The sequence below is a fragment of the Myotis daubentonii genome, chromosome 8, assembly GCF_963259705.1.
Source record: "Myotis daubentonii chromosome 8, mMyoDau2.1, whole genome shotgun sequence".
NCBI lineage: Eukaryota > Metazoa > Chordata > Mammalia > Chiroptera > Vespertilionidae > Myotis > Myotis daubentonii.
Genome location: NC_081847.1, coordinates 9796240 through 9820726, shown reverse-complemented (window position 1 = coordinate 9820726; position 24487 = coordinate 9796240). Strand labels below are relative to the sequence as shown.

At 44.1% G+C, this 24487-nt stretch overlaps 1 long non-coding RNA gene across 1 annotated transcript; it reads left to right on the top strand.

Annotated features, from left to right (window-relative positions):
• The first annotated feature begins 1700 nt into the window (after nucleotides 1–1700).
• LOC132240225 (uncharacterized) lies at nucleotides 1701–21623 on the top strand. The gene is made up of 3 exons (XR_009454230.1): nucleotides 1701–1869; nucleotides 17268–17416; nucleotides 19836–21623. It is a non-coding gene; the product is annotated as an uncharacterized LOC132240225 (long non-coding RNA).
• Nucleotides 21624–24487: the final 2864 nt, after the last annotated feature.

The window sequence follows — 24487 nt, the reverse complement described above, 5'->3', positions numbered from 1 at the left end:
CTGGCATTGGCATGTAGTAATTCTGAGTGTCAGCTATTACTGTCATCATGGATGTTGGAAGAAGATGCTCCTTTAGGAAAACTGAGGGGCCACACCAGCCCGACAGCGAGGGGTCTGGTGGCATTTCCTGGAGGAAGCCCGATCACCAGTGACGCCGTTGACGAGCCCGCGCTGGCCAGATGAAGAGTTTGAAGACCTGGGAGCCAGGCAGTTTGAGGAACTGAAATAAGCTGAGGCTCTCTAGAACGCAAACCCCAAAGCCCCCGGGGACCAGCTAGAACACATTAGGGGGATCATCTGAAATCGTTGACATTTGACTATTTTCAAGCTATAAAAATGGCAATCGCCTATGGTTTAGCCGAACATGCTGTGTGAAACACAAAAACATAAAGGAAAACAACAGCACGCTCCTTGATTGGTGGCAAGGCTCGGGAGGCGGGTCTCACTCAGACACCCGCTACCCTGGGCCGGGAGGGGTTCTGGAGGAGAGAGCACCTTGCACGGAGGGGCCTCCATGCCTTTGAACTTCTGGAGAGAATGAACCACGCCTGCTCTTTGCTGCTTGAACCCCAACGCCTACAGCTGTGCTTTCCCCAGGCAGTCAGGGCATATGCATGAAATGACTGACGGAATGAATGATTTTACCCATCCCGTGGCTCAAGGACAATGCCTGCTCCCCGATCCTGTCTGTCCTAATAGTTCCTCTTTTCGGGGTGTCACTTCGGCCTGCACTGGCAGTTCAGGACTTTGGTCAACATGGATGCCCAGTTAAGAGGCAGCTTTTGTGAGTGAGATTAGTTCGATGTCATCCTCTCTCTGACCAGACTTCATCGTTCCAGACTGAAGTGTTTTCAGTGTAATTATTCGCAGCGTTCTAGCATCCCCCCACCCCAGCCTCCCTGGCCTCCCTCGGCCCTTGGATCTGTGGAGTTATCCTTTCCTGCTGTTCCCCAATTCTGTGATGGGGTGTGGCGCCCGGAGAGAAGATGCCAGGTGCACAGCAGTCTCGGCTTTGTCCCAGGGCTGCACAGCCCTTGCCCTTCCTTCCCAGCACAACAACCAGTGGGTCAACAGCTTCCTGCTAACACCCAGGCATCAGGAGCAGGAACTGTTCTTTTTGCTTTTTAGGTCCTCTGTTTCTCAGACCCACCCCTTACCTATTCTCCACCCTCGGCTTCTACTCTACCTGATCTGGATGTTTACATCAATTGGTACTAATAATGAAACAGTAATGATATAATAATAGTAACACTATCTTAGAGCTGATTATTTGTGAGAGATTTTTACCAAGGGTTTTACATATGTGATCTCACGAAGTCCTTACCATGTAGATGCCACCATTTATCCCCATTTTATAGATGAAGAAACTGAGGCTTGCTGAAGAGATTTGCCTAGAACATAGAGCTAGTAAGTGGGGTCTGAATGAAGGTCTGTTTGACTTAAGAGGTTCCATAGTTGACTATTATACTGTACAGTGTATACACACACACACACACACACACACACACAATTTTATAAGCACTGAAGCAGTAAAAAGCAGAACTTTGATCCTTACCCTGTCTTACAGTTCATGGCAAACTTTTCCAGAGATTCATCTCAACTTCTAAGAAGTTTCTTTCCTTCCTCTCCCTCCCTCCCTCCCTCCCTCCCTCCCTCCCTCCCTCCCTCCCTCCCTCCCTCCTTTCCTCCTTCCTTCCCTCTTCCCTCCCTTCTCCCTCCTCTCCTTCATCCTCCCTTCATCTTTTTCCTCCCCACTCTCTTGTGAAACTCTGTGTCACCCATAGGGAGGCAGGTGTGACCGGGACAAACACCTGTGGTTTTCGTCTTTGAAATCTGGCTTCAAGATGCCACAGGCATAGAAGCCAACAGGTAAGTAAATGGCAAACCACAGTCATTTGCAAAAGGTCCCAGAGGTGTGGAAGCCACTGAGGTTATGACTGTTGGGCAACTGAAGGGAAGGTCATGGTGCCAGGTGTGGCCAAGCGAGGAAGTAAAAATATCCCCTTTCCGGCTAGAGGCTTGAGTGCACACAGCTGCCTCAGGCCCTACGGTGCAGCCCGTGCTCTGAGCCCAGTCTTTCTCTCTCCTCCTTGGTGGATGGTGCTTGCCCAGACTCTCCGTTGTGGGCTGGGTGCCCATGGTGCTTTTTCAGTGGTTGCCCTAAAATTTGCAGTATATATTTATAGACTTCTATATCAATATCTCTATTTATATCTTTATATCTTTACAACTGATCCAAGTCCAGTTTCAAATAACATGATACAGATTCATAGGTAGTGCTAGTAGTACCTTATGGTAGCAAAATAATCCGAATTCCTCCCCCTCATCCCTTGAATGATTGCTGTCCTTCATTTCACTTATACATAAGCATACACACACACACACACACACACACACACACACACACACACACACAAGGCCCAGTGCATGAATTTGTGCACAGGTGGGGTCCCTCGGCCTGGCCAGCGATAGAGGCTGAGGGAGGTTCTGATTGGGTGATCGGGGCTGGCAGGCCGGGAGGAGGGACCATGGGAGTTGGCTGGCGGGAAGTTGGCTGTGGGAGCACACTGACCACCAGGGGGCAGCTCCTGCATTGAGTGTCTGCCCCCTGGTGGTCAGTACACATCATAGTGACTGGTTGACTGGTCATTCTGGTCATTCCAGTCATAATGGTCGCTTAGGCTTTTATCTATGTAGATAAGCATATATACATAAGCTCGGTTATGAATACATCATTTAATATAGTGTTGTGATTATTATTTGGAGCAAACTGTTATCTGTTAGATCAATTAAGAATAAGAAAACCAAAACTTTTTATCTTACCTTCACTTTTTCCTTCTCCAATACTCTTTCTTTCTTTATGTAGATCTAAGTTTCTGACCTATATTACTTTTCTTTTCTCTAACCCCCCCCCCCTAGTTTTATTGAGATATAATTGACATGTGGTACTGTATAAGGCTACTGTCTACAGCATAATGATGTGCTTACGTATATTATGAAGTAATTGCCACAATAAGTTTAGTGAGCATCCATCATCGCCTAAAGGTGCAAAAAGAGAAACAAATGTTTCTTTCCTTGTGAAGAGAACTCAGGATTTGCTCGCTCAACAACTTTCAACTGTGCCACAGAGAGTGTTCACTACAGTCATCCTGTTGTACGTTACACCCTTAGGACTGATTTGTCCTATGACTGGAAGTTTGTACCTTTTGACCATCTTCATCCAAACAAAGAACTTCTTTGAACATTTCTCACCAGACAGGTGTGCTGGCAACAAATCCCATCAATTTTTGTTTGTCTGTGAAAGTCTTTATTTCTCCTTCACTTATGAAGGGTAATTTTGCAGGGAACAGAATTCTAGGTTGGTGGGGTTTCCCCTCTCAACACTTAAGGTATTTCACTTGTAAGGTTGCTGAGGGGAACCATGACCATGAAAGTATTTTTTTCTCTTCCATAGGTAAGGAGATTCCCCCCCTGACTTCCATCAGGATTTTTTTCTTTATAGTTGATTTTCTGCAATTTAAATATGATGTGCCTAGAAGTAGTTCTTTGTTTGTTTTTCCATTTCTCCTGTTTGATTTCTCTGAGCCTCCTGGAGCTGTGGTTTGGTGCCTGACATTAACTTGGGGGAAATTCTCAGTCATTTTTGTTTCAAATATTTCTTCTATTGCTGTCTCTCTGTCTCTCTTTTTCCATCTGCTTTTTCCATTATATGTATGTTATACCTTTTGTAATTGTCTCACAGTCCTTGGACAGTCTGTCTTTTTTCCCCCAGTCTTTGTTCTCTTTGCGTTTGGTTTATGAAGATTCTATTGTTGTGTTCACAAGCTCAGAGATCCTTTCCTCAGCCACATCCAGTCTGTTAATAAGCCCATCAAAGGAATTCTTCATTTCTGTTATTCTTCATTGTGTTTTGTTTTTAAATATGTTTTTTATTCGTTTTGGAGAGAGAGTAAGGGAAAGAGATAGAGATATAAACTATGATGAGAGAGAAACATCAATTTGCTGCCTCTTGCATGTCCCCCACCAGGGATTGAGCCCCAAACTTGGGAATGTACCCTGACTGGGAATTGAGCCAGTGACCTCTTGGTTCATGGGTCGGTGTTCAACCACTGAGCCACACGGGCTGGGCTACAGTGTTTGTTTCTTTATCTCTAGCATTTTTAAAAATTCTTTCTTAGAATTTCCATCTCTGCTCACATTGCCCATCTGTTCTTGCATGCTGTCTACTTTATCCATTAGGTCATTTCACATAATCACCACAGATTGTTGGTCTGATAATTCCAGCATCCCTGCTATATGTGAGTCTAGTTCCAATACCTGCTCTTCAAATGATGCTTTTTAGTGTGCCAAGGAATTATTTTTTTCCTCATCACCTGACATGATGTATTGGGTAAAAGGAACTGCTGTCAATAGACCCTTAGCAATGTGGTGGTGAGATGGGAGGGGAGGAGAAGCATTCTAGAGTCGTGTGATTAGGTCTCAGTCCTTTGGTGAGGCTGTGAAGAGTTCCTCTGTTCATCTCCTGACCCCCTTCAGTGGGGCAGGGTGGCTAGAAGGGGCTGGAGTTCGGTATTTCCTTTTCCCCGGCCAGTTAGGCTCTGATAAAACCAGCAGAGCCCTAACTGGTTTGGCTCAGTGGATAGAGCGTTGGCCTGTGGACTGAAGGGTCCCCGGTTCAATTCTGGTCAAGGGCATGTACGTTGGTTGCGGGCACATCCCCAGTAGGGGGTGTGCAGGAGGCAGCTGATTGATGTTTCTCTCTCATCCATGTTTCTAACTCTCTATCCCTCTCCCTTCCTCTCTGCAAAAAATCAATAAAATATATTAAAAAACAACAAAAACCAGCAGATTGGGCTTGGGCTAACTAGTTAGCCCGATGGCAGACCTTATTAGGAACAAGCGAGAGCTCTGACTTATTTCAAAATGGTGCCCTGTCCCTACCTCCCCCTGCTGGAAGCACAAAGGACTTTTCTCTGATACTCACTGTGAGAACCTGTCAGGCTCCTGGAGGTAAAACTCACACAAGTGCCGAAACCGGTTTGGCTCAGTGGATAGAGCGTCGGCTTGCGGACTGAAGGGTCCCGGGTTCAATTCCGGTCAGGGGCATGTGCCTGGGTTGCGGGCACATCCCCAGTGGGAGATGTGCAGGAGGCAGCTGATCGATGTTTCTCTCTCATCGATGTTTCTGACTCTCTCTCTCTCTCCCTTCCTCTCTGTAAAAAATCAATAAAATATATTAAAAAAAAAAAAAAACTCACACAAGTGTGGGGATCCCTATGCCTGGAGTTAACTCTCAGATCCATCCACACTGAGCCTCCAGCAGTGGGCCAATTCCAGGTCAGGTTTCCCTGGCCTGGCACTGGTTCCCGCTGACGGCGATGTTCCAGGAAGTTGTGATTTTCTGGATTCACCTGTTCATCCATCTCTCCCGTTTTGGAGGCAGTGATCTGCCCTGTGACATCACATCTCTCACAGATCTAAGGACACCTGTTTATTTCTCCAGTTGGTCCAGTCTTTTCCTTGTTGCTGAAACAGAATGGCGGCTTCTAAGCTCCCTACATAGCAGAAACTGGAAGTCTGCCTGCCACTTCTAAGGACCTAAAAGTGATTGGCTGGAAATGCCAAATAAAGGATTCTTTTATTTATTTGCATTTGTTGAGTTAGAAATGGAAATTTTAGGCTTCTGCTGAAAGTCTCAGAGGTGCCTGGAGGAGAAAGTTTTGACTGATGTGCTGGCCACATGTGGGAAATAAGTGCTCTTGAAAAGAACATGGCAAAGGACCTAAATAGACACTTTTCGAAAGAGGACATACAGAAGGCCGAGAGACATATGAAAACACACTCAAAGTCACTAATCATCCTAGAGATGCAAATCAAAACAACGAGATACCATCTCACACCTGTCAGAATGGCTACCAGCAACAAACAACAAGTGCTGGTGAGGATGTGGAGAAAAAGGAACCCTCGTGCACTGCTGGTGGGAATGCAGACTGGTGCAGCCACTGTGGAGAACAGTATGGAGTTTCCTCAAAAAATTAAAAATGGAGCTCCCATTTGACCCTGTGATCCCACTTCTAGGACTATATCCCAAGAAACTAGAAACACCAATCAGAAAGGATATATGCATCCCTATGTTCATAGCAGCACAATTCACCATAGCTAAGATTTGGAAACAGCCTAACTGCCCATCAGCAGATGAATGGCTTAGAAAACTGTGGTACATCTACACAATGGAATACTATTCTGCTACAACAAAGAAGGAACTTTTACCATTTGCAACAGCATGGATGGAACTGGAGATCATTATTCTAAGCGAAATAAGCCAGTCAGAGAAAAATAAATACAGTGGGGCCTTGACTTACAAGTGTCCCGACTAACGAGTTTTTTGAGATACGAGCCATCTCTTGGCCGATTTTTTGCTTTGAGTTGAGTTGCGAGCTAAAATTCGGGTTATGAGCCGGCTTCAGATACCCCACCGCTAGTTGGCGCAGCGAACATCACAGTGATTTGACATACGAGTAATTTGAGTTATGAGCTCCGTCACAGAACGAATTAAACTCGTAAGTCAAGGCCTCACGGTATCACATGATCTTCCTCATATGTGGGATATAATGATCAACATAATTTGATGAACAAGAATAGATCCAGAGACAAATGGCAGGGGTGTGGGTGGTTAGAGAGCAACCAAAGGACTTGTATGCACGCATATTAGCATAACCAATGGGCACAGACACTGGGGCAGTGGGGGCTTGCCCTTGGGGGTGGGAGTGGTGGTGGTGGGGGGGGGCGGTCAATCAGGGAAAAAAGGAGACATACGTAAAACTTAAAAAAAAAAAAAGAACAAAAAAGAAAAGAACATGGGCCCTGGGGCCAGCAAAATGCAAGCTTGAGTCCTGCTTCTCTCCATACCTGGTGGCGTGTCCTCAGGCCAGTCACTCCCTCTCTGAACCTTGTCTTATCCCGAAACTGACCATAAGCTGTGGTGAGGGTTAGAGGTAACTTGTATAAAATACAGAGCAGGAGGCATATTCCCAGTTATTTTATGCAAAATAGAAAGGAAACATTCTAGATCATCACAGAAATAAAGTGTTGTTTTTTTTCTTCCCTTAACTATGAAAAGAAACTGAAAGGATGCTCACTAAATTCTCCAAGAACACAGGAAGCTACTCAAGGTTCGCGTGATGCAAGCCGAGCCGAGGAGTGCTACGTGAAAGAACATTGGGGCAACACAGAAGACACGATTCAGTATTCAAATCTCTCCAAAGCTTCTGGGCACAGCTGGCAAAGCATAAGAGCGTTTCTCCTTGGAGCCTGGTCTTCCCTGGGGCGTTTCTCCCTGGAGGGAACCATTTGATAATGGAACCACTGATTAGTGCAAAGATCTCTCATTAAATGCGGTAAACTAAATGGCTGGGCAGCAAATCTTAATCAATGATCAGATGGATTCACCACTAAAGAAAGACCATGTGCCGCCAGGGCCGCCTTTGTGGCTGGAAGGATACACTATATAAAGCTCAAAGGTGCTCCCGCCCCCTTTGAAGATCTCCCACTTCTGCCTCCTCCCCACTCGCAAGGAAGTGATACACTGAAATGTAGTGGTGACTTCAGCAACATGCCCTTGGAGCCAGGCTGGCCTGGGCTGGCCCCCACTTACCCTCCTGTGAAGTCACTGGCTTCTCCGAGCCCCCATCATCTCACCGGTAGAGTGGCAGTTGTTGCCAGAATGAAATATTGATAATCCCCGAAAGAACCCAGCTCAGTGCTTCATTTCTAGACAAGCGCCACCCTAGCACATTTTCAAAGGCTAAAGGTTCCTCTGGAAACAGCGACCGAGAAAGACTGTTGACATAAAAAGGGTTAATTCAGACCAAGTTTACAAGTGGGAACGGATGGGATTTGGGGTGATGGGGAGTGATTTGCCACCCGGAAGAGAAGCCGGTACCCTCCTGTGGCTGCTGCTTTCCTGGAATCGCTTGTGTATCTGACAAAGGTGGCACGGGATTGGGGAAGAGCGATGTGGAAGTGGGGAAAGGGTCCCATTCCAAGATGGGCCAGCAGAGCCATGCAGCTCCCCACGTCCGGGCAGGTCCTGGGAACCAGCATAGAGAGAAGGGCAGGAGGAGCCCCCGCATTGCACCCACCGAGCCCCGTTCACACCGTGCGGCTACATCTGCCACCAGCGCTGACCCTGTTCCCAAGGGACACAGAATTGCTCTCTAGGGAGACAAGCTGGTCCTCAAGGAGGAGGGGAGAAAAAACCTTACTCTTTTTATAGAGCACACATATGTGAACAGCACCTAAACAGATGTGCAGAACATGTGTGGTATTAACATTTCACGGAATGGGGGAGCAATTAGAGAAAATGTTTAAAAAGGTTCCTTGAGGGTGCAAATGAAAAAGATGTTGTACTTTTTAGTAACACTGATCTAACAGGGCTGGGGAACCTGTGAGAGGGCAGTGCCCAAGGTAAGACTGTAAGAGGGACCTCACAGGGCAGGATGGTGGTGGAGGGGTGGGGAGTAGGGAATTTGTGTGTGAAGTGAGCGAGTTAAAGTGGGAAATTGCCCCCTTCCCTCCCCCCTCCCCAGGTAGCAACTCACCTTCTCTGGCTTCCTTTTCCAGGTCTGAAAGGCTGTATTCGCAGGGAGAAGAGAACATCTTGGCTATTCTGCCTCTGCCCTGTATTCACTCACTGTGTGGCCCTGGGCAAGTTACTGGCCTCTCGGAGCCACATCCCTAACCTGGGGCCAGCAATGTGAGAGTCTGCCTCTAGCTCCTAAGGAACAGCAGGCGGTTTGGTAAATGGGACATCCTTTTCACACCATCCTCTTGGTCCTGTAAAAGGGCAGATGACCAGGAAGGGTTGAAGTTTTCAGGAAGAGAAGTCAATTCCTTTGAAATGAACTCCTATATGCTGACATTTCATTCAAACGTTAGAGTCTCTGACTTCCTTATAGCTCTCTCCCAAAACTTTCGTGTGTCAAAGAATTTGTGGATATATGTATTTTAAAAGTACTACTGTTTTGTTTTTTGTTTTGTTTTTTTCTGTTCAATGTTATGTTTCTAGCACTAGAAATGCTTGGCTCATATTGTAGGTACTTATTCTGAGTTGGTCCCAGGCTGGTAGGCCTTGAATGTTTTACAATTTGGGGGCCTTCCTTTTAAAAAAAAGAATATAAAATTAATTATGAAAGTTAGTATTTACTTAAAATAAAGGAGGAAATGCTGCAAATTTCAAAAATTGAAAAGCTGAAAAATGCCACTCATATAAAAAGAATTCCCCAAATAATCTTTTTAAAAATTAACAAACTATCTGACGTTTCCTATACATTTTGGCTGTATATTTTTGATTGCTTGTTAATATGACAATGATTTCAAATTACCATTTTCAGTAGAGAGACACTTAGAGAATGTAGTCTTTCTGCAGTCAGAGTTGGTTAAAAATTTTTAATATTGTCAATTTAGAAAATTTTCTTTTGACTTCACTACTCATTATTGGTTAGGAGATATAAATTTTTAGGATTGTGTCAAATTTGGGGAAACATCTGTCAGATTTTTTCATATATGACCTCAAGTTTTCTTTTTTAAAAATATGTTTTTATTGATTTTAGAGAGAGAGGAAAGGAGATGGAGAGAGAGAGAGAGAGAGAGAGAGAGAGAGAGAGAGAGAGAGAGAGATGAAAGAGAACCATTGATTGGCTGCCTTCTGAATGCCTCTACTGGAGATCGAGCCCGCAACCTGGGCATGTGCCCTGACTGGGAATTGAACGGTGACCTCTCAGTACATGGATGACGCTCAACCAACTGAGCCACACTGGCCAGGGCTTGAGTTTTCTTATATAGCAATGAACCTTAAGTTCTCTTTGAATGATGACGCCCATTAACCTCTCTGTTGTTGCTACCTTCTTTGTAAGGATGGAGTGTGCATATTATGTTATCTTGGTCAATGCCAATATTTCAGCAAGAACATTACTGCTTTTTCCTGGGTGAATATATCATTTACTCATGTTTATGAATCAGATTATTGTAATGGTTAATTTTATGTGTTGACCTGATTAAATCACAGTTTGCCCAGAAATTGGTTAAATGTTATTTATTGGGGTGTGTGTGAGGGTTTCCAGATGAAATAAACATTTGAATCAGTGGACCCTGGTAAAGCAGTGTGCCCTCCCAGTGTGGGTGGGCATCAGCTAGTCTGTTGAGGGCCAGAATACAATAAGAAGCAGAGGAAGGAAGAATTTGGCCGTTTTGTCTGATTGAGCTTTCACATTGATTTTTTCCTGCCCTTGGCACTCCTGGTTCTTGAACCTTCAGACTTGGACTGAATTATACCACTGGCTGTCCTGGGTCTCCAGCTTACAGATGGCAGACCATGGGACTTCTCAGGCTCCATAAATGCATGAGCCAGTTCCCTTACAATACAGCTCTTCCTGTACATATATATTCTGGTGGTTCTATTTTTTTCCCCTGGAGAATCCTGATTAATACAATGCTTAAATAACCCAATTGCCCGATCATTACTTTCATTCAAAATTATCTCTTGCTTTTACTGGTATGACCTATGCTGTATTTTGACAGAGAACTCACCAGCGTTCCAAGGTCAAGATACATCAATTATAATAGGAAGTTACCTGATGTGTTGGACATGCACTGGGTATCCTGTGTGTCTTCACACACATACTTGCGATTTGTGGGACTGTCACACTTAAAGCTTAGTGCCCATATATACAGTTTTATTGGGAATATTGACACGCTTATCCATTTACTTATTGTGGATGGCTGCTTCCATGCTGCAATGTCAGATTTGAGTAACTGTGACAGAAACCACATGGCCTACAAAGCCTAAAATATTTACTCGTTGGCACTTTTACAGAAGATCTGTTGACCAACCCCTGTCCTATGGCAATGAGTGAGAGAACCCTCACCCTCTCAGCCTCACTGAAGCCATTTCTCAGTTCCTAAAAACATACCAACCTGGGAACCACCTCAAGACCAAAATCTCCCTGTTCTGTCTGTGCAGAACTTTCTTCTCTTTCTCAGCCATTTTTTGTATGATCATATATATCCTTGAGACCACTTCACCTACCTAGAGAAGCCTTCTCTGGCCACCTGTCTACAATAGGTCCTCCAGGCCAGCTGGAGTGGCTCAGTGGTTGAGTGTTGACCTATGAACCGGGAGGTCATGGTTCAATTCCTGGTTAGGGCACATGCCCGGGTTGCGGGCTCGATCTCCAGTAGGGGGCATGCAGGAGGCAGCTGATTGACGATTCTCTCTCATCATTGATGTTTCTCTTTTTCTCCCTCTCCTTCTCCCTTCCTCTCTGAAATCAACAACAAAAAAATAGGTCCTCCCTACTATTCAACATTGTTTCCTGTTCTTTCCAATAATGGTCCTGCCCATGGTTTGCAATGATTGATTTGTCTTCTAATTTGAAGGTGTTGCCCCTTTTACTCTATAAATTTCCTGTCAACAAACATTTATGCCCTGGCCGGAGAGCTCAGTTGGCTAGAGCATTATCCTATTTTGCCAAGGTTGTGGGTTAGATCCCTTGTCAGGGCAGATACAAGGAGCAACCAATAAATGCACAAATGAGTGGAACAACACATCTCCCTTCCTCTCTTTCTTTAGAATTAATGAATAAAAATTTAAATTTTTCTTAACACATCTGTGTCTTACTATGGTGGATAAAAGTGTGGGCTCTGAAACCAGACAGCCTAGGCTCAAATCCCAGCTTTGTCGTGTACAAGTTGTATAAGTTACTTGGTTCCTCAATTTTTCCATCTGTAAAATGGGGGTGATAGTCACTAGGACATGGGGTTTTGAGGATTAAATAAGTCAATGCAGATAAAGCTCTACGAACAGTGCCTGGTCCATGGTAAGCTCTTGATAAGGGTGAGCTATTAATACTCATACGGTATTTTGAAAGTCTAGCTCAAAAGAGCACAACTGATAACTTTTTGAATGAAAAAATTTCCTTGGAATGAAGCATTTGTGGAATGAAGGCCTTATCTGAAGCTGAGTAAATACATGAGTGCCTCAGACCTCTTTTATTCTTTAACCATATGCTGCTTCCTTTACACATTATGGGCCTCAAGTTTCATGTAGCACATGAACGGCTATAATTGACCTTGATTTACATAACAAAGTCAAATCAGTAAGGCAAGTGTGGAGGCATTTTAAAAAATTAAATTAACTTAAAAATATTTTATTGAGTTTTAGAGAGAGAGGAAGGCAGAGGGAGGGGGAGGAGCATCAGAAACATCGTTCGACTGTCTCCTGCAAACCCCCTACCAGGGTTCAAGCCCTCAGCTGAGGAAATGAACCAGCAACCTTTTGGTGCTTGGGACGACACTCAACTAGCTAAACCACACTGGCCAGGGCAAAATTTGCTATTTTTTTATTCTCTAATTTAGTATCTATTGGTATACCCATGGGCAGATTATGACCTATTAATATGATAGGGCCTACATCAGTCAGCTATTGACATAATAATGCCACATAACAAATCATCCAAAAACTCAGTGGCTTAAAGTCCTAATTATTTAATCTCAGAAAAAGCATCTGCAACTTGGCTGGTTTTTGGATGATGTAGGCTGTGCTGCGCTGGGCTTCAAGTTGTGGGTTTCTCCCAGGTCTGCCTGAGGTGTTTTTCATCCTCCTTACATGAGCAAACATGCTTTTCATGGCAATGTTGGACACGCAGAAGAGCAAGACCCACTGTGCAAATGCATAGCAAGGCTTGGCTTGCATCATGTTTGCCGGCACCATTAGCCAGCAGCCTCATGGCCAAGTCCAGTATCAGTTGGGCAGGGAAGTATATGCCACCCAAAGCGGGATGGGAGAGGAGTATTTTTTGAATTATAGTACACACTATCCGAAGCCCTGTACCCAACTAAAAATAGTAAAAAATCAAGCTAAGATGAAAAATAAAGTTTCTCAAAGAGATAAAACTATTATGTGTATGTTGAAATGAAAAATAACTTTTCTGAATTTTCTGGTTGTCTCCTTTGGAGGCAAGAAGGGTTATGATGGTGCCCCTGCTTCTCTGGGCCTTCCTATCAGACAAGCCAGCTCTGATGACTCTTCTTTTTCCTCCTAATGCACCTAGTAGGTATTTGATAAAGTTTGTTGAAGGCAATTATTGAATCTATAAATGTATGGACAATTAATTCATCAATGCATGAGAGCTCTATTTGCTTAACAGAAATTTAGGGGTATTGTAGGGATTGCATGTTTCTACATTAAAAAGAAAGCTGTTCTGCCCAGCTGGCATGGCTCAGTGGCTCAGCATCGACCTATGAACCAGAAGGTCATGGTTCAATTCCTGGTAAGGGCACATGCCCAGGTTGCGGGCTCGATCCCCAGTGTGGGGTGTACAGGAGGCAGCCAATCAATGATTCTATCTCATCATTGATGTTTCTATCTCCCTCTCTCTTCCTCTTGTAAATCAACAAAAAATCTATTAAAAAATAAAAGTTAATAAAATACAGTAAATTAAAAAATAAAAATAAAAATAAAAGTTGTCCCCACATGCCAAGGTTGGGGGTTCAATCCCTAGTGGGTCACATATAAGAATCAACTAATGAGTGCATAAATAAATGGAATCACAAATTGATGTTTCTCTCTCTTCTCCCTCCCTCTTTCTCTAAAATCAATAAAAAAAATTAAAAAATATCTTGAAAAATATTCACTGACCTGGATACCCTGGAGGCTTCCAAGCAAGTCGCACCCTCAGGGTTTTTCTGTTTGTTTCTCTGCCTCCCCTGCGAGGACGCAAATGAAATCATTTTCTCATCTGATGTTGTTCAAAGGAAATGCATTCCTGGAAAAGAATCAACAGTGGGGAGACTGTAGACAAGTAAGTAAACAGTGCAAGAATATAAGATAAAAGGGGAATTAAAGCCAGCTTTCAGACCTACACATTTTCCTTCCACCCACTGTTTATTCAGTAATCACACAGTCAGTTAAAACTTGCATAAATGATCTTATGTGCCTATTAGTCTATAAATGTCTACAGTATACAGGTATTTATAGATAAAGAGGGAGGTGGCGATCATGACTGAGCAAACATGTTCTGACACAGAGTCACTTGGCAAACACTATAAAGTTCGGATTCTACCAATGCTATTTTTTCCTGACTCAGAAGAAGTCAGTGTTCTAAATTTTAATCATCACAACTACCTTTAATTGAGAACCTCACATATGCCACACTTTGGGTTGAGAGAGCGATCTCTCTATCTCTGTCTCTCCATATGTATTATTTCTAACCCTTATGCACTGTTATAACATATCCCCATTTTACAGAAGGGAACACAGAGACTCGCTAAGTAGCTTGAGCCTGTATTTGAACTCTAACATGCTTCACTAGAAAATAGGGCTGGGCTCAAAGTTGACTAATTACCCCTGTACTGAGGGCCAACTGAGGACAAGCAAGGGAGGCAGAGGGACTTCCATGTGGCCATCACATCTTCTGTGTTTCTTGCACCAGGATTAACAGAACAGAACATCTAATCGGGGGAGCCATCTCGGGGCTACCCTACAAATATTTGTTATGTAGCTCCATTCTGTTTTCCTTTAGTTACTTAGTGCAAGGCGTCTTTTATTAGATGACTAGGATGGGCGTGGTGAGCATGTCACCTGGATTATCAGGTGCCTCTGGTTTGAAAATGTTCCCTCTCCGAGCTATCAGTGAAACCCAGAGATGAAATCTTGTAAGCGGGCGATAAGGCTGCAAGTAGCCCCACTGTGAGAGGGGCTAATGATGTGTGAGCTTCCTTTGAGCAGCATCTGTAGATGACACAGATAAGCTGTCTCCTTTCTGTCTGCCGCAAGCCTGTCCTGGCACCCTCACCAATCCTGCCTGTTAGCTCGCCTCGGCTGTGGCTGCGAGTGCCAGAAGCTTTGATTCATGTTTGCCACTGTCCATGCAAAGCTCATTACTGCTCTTCTGGTTGAAATTCAAAGGAAAGAACAACAATTAGGTAACTGTGCAATGTCAAGGGAGCAATTTGGTTTGAGAAGTCTCAGAAAACAGCTGTAAAACACACACACACACACACACACACACACAACACAAACTTCTAGGGCATTTTTGCTTTTGTGGAAAAAAATCCATTTAGGGGTATCTTTGTTTAAAAAAACAAAAATACAAACAGGAGGTTTTCTGCCTTGCCAGTTAAGAGCGATCTTTAAAAGACATAAAAAAAAAAAAAAAAGGAGTTGGCTCTGTTTTCTGAATTGCTCCTTGGGAGAACAAAAGAAGCAAGGGAAAGTTTGACTTGACTTCCTCTGCAATTTGTTTATATCATCCGAGCAGAAAGAATCGCAGGGCTGGGCTCGCCACTTCCTGAATGAAGAGAGAGAGAAATGCCCATGTGTGGAATTCATTGAGATGAGCAACGTGATCAGTAGCCCCTCTCCCCCCACCCCCACCCCACCCCACCCACTGGGGGAGTCCAGAGGGCAAGGAAAGAACGCTTCTCTCAACTCAGCTCCCATCCAGCAAGGTAACTGGAGTCGCAGGGGTGGGAGTCACGCTCCCAGGGGCCATGGAAGGACAGCTCAGTGCACGCAGCCTCGCCAGCTTGTTGCTATGGAGTCGGCTTCATCCGACACAATGCAGCAATCAATCCAAGGCAAAGACGGCAATGCAATAGCATTGCAATGATAAATATTCACTTGAAAATAATGTCCAAGTTACAGGTGACTGAAATGATAAGGTGCTGTTGACTCCTCTTGGCAGTAGCCAGTTGAAACAGCTAAACCAGTTAGACAACTTTTTTTTTTTTTTTTTTGGTCAGGTATGCACTGAATCACTGGCAACAAACTGCAGGGATTTTAGGAGAGCGGTTTTCTCTCCCTCTAGGTTCCCCTGGGCAGAATGCCTGTTTTCCCAGCTCCCACCACACCCCACCCTGCCTTTTACACAAAACAACCCCTGGCCGGCTGAGCTCGGGTAATTTCCTGCCTCTCATCTTTGTAGACTGAAGTGAGGCCTCAGGAGTTAGATGGGAACTGTCAGGCTGCTCTCTGCAGTTCCTGAAATCGCCGCCCCCAGTGCGGTTTTCCAGCTTGCTTTTCCAGGCCTTTATTGAGTGAAGTCTGCCCTCGCTGGCCTATTAAAGAGACATTTTGAAATCAGTGGGTCAAAGGGCTTAGAAAGAGAAAGATGCAGTTCAGCAGTGACTGTATTTGGCTGAGTACCCTAATGGGGACTGCGATGTCAGTGGCCTTTGGAACAGTGAGGCGATTGGGAAACCTACAGATAGGCTGGGGGAGGGGGGGAAGGAGGGGGAGGACTGGGGAGGTGAGAGGCTCTCCTTTCCTCCCAGAGGGTCCTTCCCCCACAGCACACTTCTTTTTCTGTTGTTGTTGATCCTCACCCAAGGATCCTTTTCCATTGATTTTTTTAGAGAGGGGGGAAGGGAGTGGAAGAGACAGAGAGAGAGGGAAACATTGACGTGAGAGAGGCACATGAATTGGTTGCCTCCCACACAGGCGCCTTGACCAGGGCCAGGGATCGAGCCTGCAACCGAGGTATATGCTCTTGACCAGAATCAAACCCGGGACCCTTCCTTCAGCCTGCGGTCTGAGGCTCTATCCATTGAGCCAAACTGGCTAGGGCCCTACAGTACACTTCTTGGCGCATGGCTGCAGGCATTGCATTGCATAAGGCTGGAGGCCATTAGAATGATGAATAATGTAACATGCAGTGATTTCAAACCTCACAGTTTCTCCTTGGAAGTTTTTCTTCCAGTTTGGAGGGGAGGTTTCAATCTCTTCTCTTGTCCAATTCCTGCTTCCTGCCAAGCTGCTGCTGTTCGTGTTTTCAGGAAAAAAACCTGGGTCATCATTTGAGAACTTCAAAAACTCATGTTCTTCAACATTAAATAATTAAACAAACAAACAACATGGATGGACCTGGCGAGCATTATGCTAAGCGAAATAAACCAGCTGGAGAAAGATAAATATCACATGATCTCATTTGTGGAATATAATGACCAACATAAACTGATGAACAAAAATAGAGCCAGAGAAAAAATGATTTTAGAATATAATAGAAGTAATCCTATTATTTTCAGATTTTTAATATTTCCTACAACTCTTGTAATATTATACTGTGTTAGTACAGTTTTGGTAATATTATACTTAAAATCTTTTTTCCTTGAAATATGAATGTTTATTGCATGTAAATGGCTAATTATTTTGTAAAAAAAAAAAAAAAATCCTATATAATTAAAGGCTAATATACAAATTGTCCCCACAGGCGGGAGTTCGACCAACCAGGAGTTAGATGTGTGCTGACTACCAGGGGGTGGCACAGAACACGGCGGGTGCTGGTGATGTGGCGCTGGCAGCGGCTGGCAGTGTGGGCGCTGCCGGCCCCGATGGGACCATGGTGGGATGGTGGAGCAGGTGAGCAGGCGGTGTTAGGCCAAGGCAGATGCGAGTGGGGGGACCCCATTGCCCTGCTGGTCACCCCACAGATTGGCCCTGTTTGCTGGCCAGGCCTAAGGATCCTACCAGTGCATGAAATTCATGCACCGGGCCTCTAGTAAAATCATAAAAAATAAACAACCTCAGTGTTCAATTAGCTTTCTCTTGAGTCCCTTGTGACAGTTGCTTAAATATGGGTTCTTTTTGTAAGTTGAACTGATCTTGGTGTGGGAAACTTAATTTTCTGTTAAGAAACTGAAGGTAGAGAACCAAGATGGCGGCATAGGTTAACGCCGTAGTTTGCTGCTTTGAACAACTACTTCAAAAGTGAAACCAAAAAACGGAAGGGACATCACCCAGAACCACAGGAACGCTGGCTGAGTGGAAGTCCTACAACTAGGAGGAAAGAGAAACGCATACGGACACTCAGAGGAGGCGCAGTGCTGAAGTCAAATTCTGAGGTGCGGAGTGCGCGGAGCTGGCTGGCGGCGGAGGGCGCGGTTGTTGTTTTCAATCGGGAGGGAGTTGCAGACTCTGAGCACCAGATCCGGGCGAGTCTTTAGGGACCCAGACTCAAACGGGAGAAGCGGGACTGTCTGGCTTCGGTCAGAGCGAGTGCAGCTTTCTCTCTGAGCTTTGCAGCGGGTGCTGGGACTCAGAGAGGCAGAGCCCCTTGGGACAGGACTGAGAGTCGCCATAACTGCTCTCTCCGGCCCACCCTGTTGATCCTGTGTGACCCGCCCTGCCCAAGCCCTGCACAGAGGCATTTGCCGGATAGCCTCAGGCAAAGGCTAGATTAGCACCTCCCTAGAGGACAGAAGTTCTCTCACTGCTGACACAGCTGATTCTCAGAGCCACTTGGCCTGGAGGTCAAACCCTCCCTGGAATTAGCTACAACAATCAAGATTTATCTATAAGACTGCGAACAAAGACCACTAGGGGGTGCACCAAGGAAGCATAACAAAATGCGGAGACAAAGAAACAGGACAAAATTGTCAATGGAAGAAATAGAGTTCAGAACCACACTTTTAAGGTCTCTCAAGAACTGTTTAGAAGCTGCCGATAAACTTAATGAGATCTACACGAAAACTAATAAGACCCTCGATCTTATATTGGGGAACCAACTAGAAATTAAGCACACACAGACTGAAATAACGAATATTATACAGACGCCCGACAGCAGACCAGAGGAGCGCAAGAATCAAGTCAATGATTTGAAATGCGAGGAAGCAAAAAACATCCAACCGGAAAAGCAAAATGAAAAAAGAATCCAAAAATGCGAGGATAGTGTAAGGAGCCTCTGGGACAGCTTCAAGCATACCAACATCAGAATTATAGGGGTGCCAGAAGATGAGAGAGAGCAAGATATTGAAAACCTATTTGAAGAAATAATGACAGAAAACTTCCCCCACCTGGTGAAAGAAATGGACTTACAGGTCCAAGAAGCGCAGAGAACCCCAAACAAAAGGAATCCAAAGAGGACCACACTAGACACATCATAATTAAAATGCCAAGAGCAAAAGATAAAGAGAGAATCTTAAAAACAGCAAGAGAAAGAAACTCAGTTACCTACAAGGGAATACCCATACGACTGTCAGCTGATTTCTCAACAGAAACTTTGCAGGCCAGAAGGTAGTGGCAAGAAATATTCAAAGTGATGAATACCAAGAACCTACAACCAAGATTACTTTATCCAGCAAAGCTATCATTCAGAATTGAAGGTCAGATAAAGAGCTTCACAGATAAGGAAAAGCTAAAGGAGTTCATCACCACCAAACCAGGATTATATGAAATGCTGAAAGGTATCCTTTAAGAAGAGGAAGAGGAAGAAAAAGGTAAAGATACAAATTATGAACAACAAATATGCATCTATCAACAAGTGAATCTAAGAATCAAGTGAATAAATAATCTGATGAACAGAATGAACTGTTGATTATAATAGAATCAGGGACATAGAAAGGGAATGGACTGACTATTCTTGGGGGGGAAAGGGGTGTGGGAGATGTGGGAAGAGACTGGACAAAAATCGTGCACCTATGGATGAGGACAGTGGGTGGGGAGTGAGGGCGGAGGGTGGGGCGGGAACTGGGAGGAGGGGAGTTATGGGGGGGGAAAAAAAAGGAACAAATGTAATAATCTGAACAATAAAGATTTAATTAAAAAAAAAAAAAGAAACTGAAAAGTAATGTTTTAACCACACCATTACTAGAAGACTTGGAAATAGCATTCTTTTAGGCTGTTCTGTTCAATTCTGTTTTATAGACACAGGAACATTTCAAAGTACAAAGGGCTATTATATAATAAGGACACTTGGATATTCTTTGTAAAGATTCCCTTGTACTTTTGTAGAATGTTTACAAGGTTAGTAAGTATGCTTTTTCATCGCTCTACATTTTAGATGGCTGGAGATTGCGCCCACGTTTACTTGAGAGTCACTGAAGCTGCTTGAATCCTTTGTTTCCCATTGATTGGGAAGCGAAAGACTCAGGGAAGCAAAGTTTCCTCTGTTGCTGAATGCCATATGCAGATGAGTGTATTGCTGATTAAATGAGTCCCAGGATCTGAAGACTTTTTCCAAGTCCTATAGCAGAAGGACTTAGAGTCATGGCACAGGGTCCAATTTGCCCTCAGTCTTCATTCACCCCATTGTGCTGGGGCTGATGTGGGTTCTTTAAGTCACACATCCAAGAATTCAGGAATAATAAAGAGAAACAGCATCAACAAAGGCAGACGTTGCTGTGTTGTTTCTTAGGTGGGAAATACCACGTGGACATCAGAAGTAAACAATGCCCTCCACCGGTCTGGTCTTTATCGGTCCTGACCGGTTCCACTTTCTCTAGACCCAAGGTTCTGACCTTTGGCACTGCTGACACCCACTGAATCATTCTTCATGGTGGGGGGCTGTCCCCGCACTGGAGTGTTTACCAGCATCCTTGGCCCTACCCACTAGATGCCAGCAGCATCTCCTGCATCGTCATGCTAAGCAAAAACTGTCCCAGCGCTGCCAGTGTCCCCTGGAAAGGGGGTGGGGGGCCTCTGGTTGAGAACCACTCTTACAGGTCATCCTACCCACAAGATCCTGTATGAAGACAGAAGATTAATTCTGTGTTCAGCCAGTAATTGTGAATATGACTGGTTACAAAGCAGTTATTCTAATCAGAATTCATAGAGTTAGAACTGAAAATATGAGAGAAAGAGAATGAGTCAACAAGGACTTAGAGCTAAATTAATAGGCAGCCCTTCATTTTATAGGTGAGGACCACAGTGGAAAGTGCTTTCCAAGAAACACAATTAGATGGTGAGCGAAGACTTGTTATTTCTATTTTTTTTTCTTATTATCTTAAGCAGTGCCTGGTTTCACTCACCTATCATCATGATACCATTGTAATTGGCTGGTTATTAATAATAGGAAAGGAGCATAAAGGAGGCCGGTGATTATAAGCATGGCCATCTGGGCAGCTTCACCAGGAAGCTGCAATTTCAGTCCCCAGGGAACCACCAGCCCATCCCCTGCCGATCACTGGGGCAAGAGACTGGACAAAGGGGAGATTGGACACATGCACAGTGAAGTTGGGTTGACGTAGGGGAGGTACTTGTCAATCAAATCTGGGAACAAAAATCACTGGCTAGAAGAGGTGCAGCCAATGCAAGCCACTGAAAATTTGGGGATACATAATCCCCCAAACAAAGGAGCTGGCGCTCTTGGCTAATGGGGCTCTCTTGTTCTTGCTTTCTTGCACTCATCTGTTTCCTACTCAGCCATGTGGCCTTGCGGACCCCACATGCAATGGGCTGATGGATTGCAACGGGGAACACAAACTGAGCTAGCCCGATGCTGGATTGGATTGTTCCAACATGGACCGGAGGCTCAGGACACGGGTTTTAGTCTTGCTAAAGGCAAAATGGGACTTCTTCCTTTGGGGGGACTGACAGAAATTGGACCTTGGAAACTTGGAGGTTTGCACCCATGGAAATAAAGTTTTCTACAATGTTTTGTTCTCCTAAGCAAGTCTCAAAACATTATTTTTCTCGGGATATCACAAGAATTCCACTCCCCTGAGTGGCAGGTGGGGGTGAAGACCTCTCTCCACTAATAACGATAGAGCCCTCCTGCTGGCAGCGTCCATGAATCATTCTTCATCGTGGGGGCCTGTTCTGTGCTCTGTGTGCTGGGGTGTTCACTAATTTAAATTTCAGTGACTAATTAATATTTAATTTTAATTTTCATTAAAATGGGGATGTATTGTGGTAATAAAATACAGATATTTCATGGAGCACTTAGGATAATACAGAAAAAGTGTATTGTAATGATTGTGAATGAATACAGCTAATGATTGTGAATGAATACAGCTATAAGAAGTTTAACATATTTTGATATACAAAGATATATCTGTTTCTCTAATATGTATTATTCACATTGACTATTTTTATTAAATATCTAAAAAAGAGAAGCAATGCCCAGAACCACATAATCTGAGCCCTTTATACACAAAGATAACAAAGCTATGAGTGCTTAATTTTTACTTAAAAAATGTTTGACATTATGAAAATTTTTTAAATTCTTATCTGAAGATATGTTTTACATTGGTTCTAGGGAGAAAGGAAGGGAGAGGGAGAGAGAGAGAGAAACATTGATGTGAGAGAGAAACACTAATAAGTTGCTTCCCATATGCACCCAACCGGGGATTGAACCCAAAACCTGAGTATGTGACTTGACCAGGAATCAAACCTGAGACCCTTCAGTGCACGGGATGATGCTCCAACCAACGGAGCCACACTGGCCAGGATGAGGTTATGAAGTGTTTGAACACTGTGACAAGCGGGCGGGACAGTGTAACAGTCATGTGATCACCGGGAAGCTTCACTAGTTCTATTTCTCCCATCTCAGGGCCTTTACCGGTTTTTGTGGAGGAGACCATTCTTCCCTCATTTACCTTCATGGCTCCTTCCCTCCTTCCCTTCACCAGGTCGCTGCTGAAATGCCCCTCCTCAGGAAGGCCTCCGATTGTCCTGCACAGTGGATGCAACTACAAAATGTACTTTATACCATAAAACAAAGCACCACCCCTCTTCCCTTGTCACTCAGCATCCAGCTCTGTGCTCATTTTTTTGTAGCACTTACATTATCTACACTAATAAAAGAGAAACATGCAAATTGGTGTCACTCCACTACACCCACCAGCCAATCAGGATGAGTATGCAAATTAACCCAACAAAGATGGCAGTTAATTTGCATATGCAGGCGTGGAGCGAAGACTGAAGACTGAAGAGGCTTGACTTCTCTGCTGTGGTCAGAGAGGAGAAGCCTCCAGGCTTGGCTTCTTCACTGCGGCTGGAGCGAAGGCGTGGGTCCCGGGTGCTGGAGGAAAACCGGTGCTGGCAGCCAGGGGAAGGAAGGCCTATTGCACAAATCTCTTTGTGCAACGGGCCTCTAGTTATATATAAATGTTTGTGTTTTTTGTCTTATTTATTGTCTGTTTTCTCCAGGTAGAGTCCAGGCTGTAACTCCCTGATGGAGTTCAATCTACAGAGCCCAGAACAATGCCTTGGTGCATAGTAGATGTCTGCTGAGTGAAAGTGTGATTGTGTGGGCAGACTTTGGGGTCACCTGCTGGCTGGGAACAACTTGGTGTGGGTGGATGAATGCTTGCACTCGTGTGAATGAACTTTGTGTTTTTAACTGTAATAGTACATTACACTTAAAAACGCAAAGTATATTTATTTAAGTAAATATATTTACTATTTAACTGGTTTGGCATGACAAGTTAAATATTTCAAGCAGTTAATCATTTATTCATTTTAAATAATAGGTTTTGTTTTTAATAGAGAAAGTATAATGAAGAAAATACACATAGACTCTCAGGGAAACCATACTGACATGTAAACAAGCAAACAAATAATTTTAAAATGTTTACAATTAGGAGCTTCAAATGTTATAGAAAGTTACAGAATGAAAAGTGGAAGACATTCTCCTATCTACTTTTCTGGTTTCTATCACAAAAAGAAACCCTTGTAACCAAGTTCTTGTGGATTATTCCAGAAATTTTTTACCTATGCCTGTAGGCATATATTTACTAGAAAAATATACATTCCTTTAAATTGCTTTACACACACACACACACACACACACACACACACACACACACCCTGGAAGAATTGCTGCCACAACCCTATACTGTACAGTTTGTACTTAGACAGTTCTTTGCTCAGCTATGTGTTGAACATCTGTCTCGCCTCCTCCTAACTGTATCAGCCTAGACACCTTGCCCGGAGAGCCTAGCGCACAGCCAGCCTCGGTACCTGTGGGTGAGTGGGTGGTGGAACTGGCACCCACCTCTCCAACAGCAGGCACGATGCTTTTATGAATGTACCTTGACAGAAATGGAATTCTTTTTTAAAATTTATTTATTTATTTTAAAAATATTTTTTATTGATTTCAGAGAGGAAGGGAGAGGGAGAGATAGAAACACTAATGATGAGAGAATCATTGATCAGCTGCCTCCTGCACACCCCACACTGGGGATCGAGCTTGCAACCCAGGCATGTGCCCTGACCGGGAATCAAACCGTGGCCTCCTGTCATAGGTCGATGCTCAACCACTGAGCCACGTTGGCCAGGCAGAAATGGAATTCTTATACCACTAGTGGATTTCTTTGAGATGCCTATTAAGTGAACATTTATTGCTTTAACAAAATTGATTGTATTCTAGGTGTTTTCACAGGGATTATCTCATGTGATCCTTGGGCAAACCTCCTGAGTGGTTATTTTAATCCCTGTTCTTCAGATGAGGAAATGGAGACCCAGGAACAGCAAAGCAAACTCTAGATTAATATTTTAATATCAGGAAAATGTTCCAGGCATGTGTGCTCTGTTGATATTTCTAAGTATCTTCCTTTTGACCATTCTGAACAGTCTTAGACTGCGATGAACGGTTAAACTTAGCTCTAAACACCGCAGATTTCTGGATGGTTTGCAATGGGCCTGAAGATACCCTCCAAGTCTCTCTAATTAGCCCAGCAGAGAAAGCAAAGAGCTGAAGACTCCAAACAC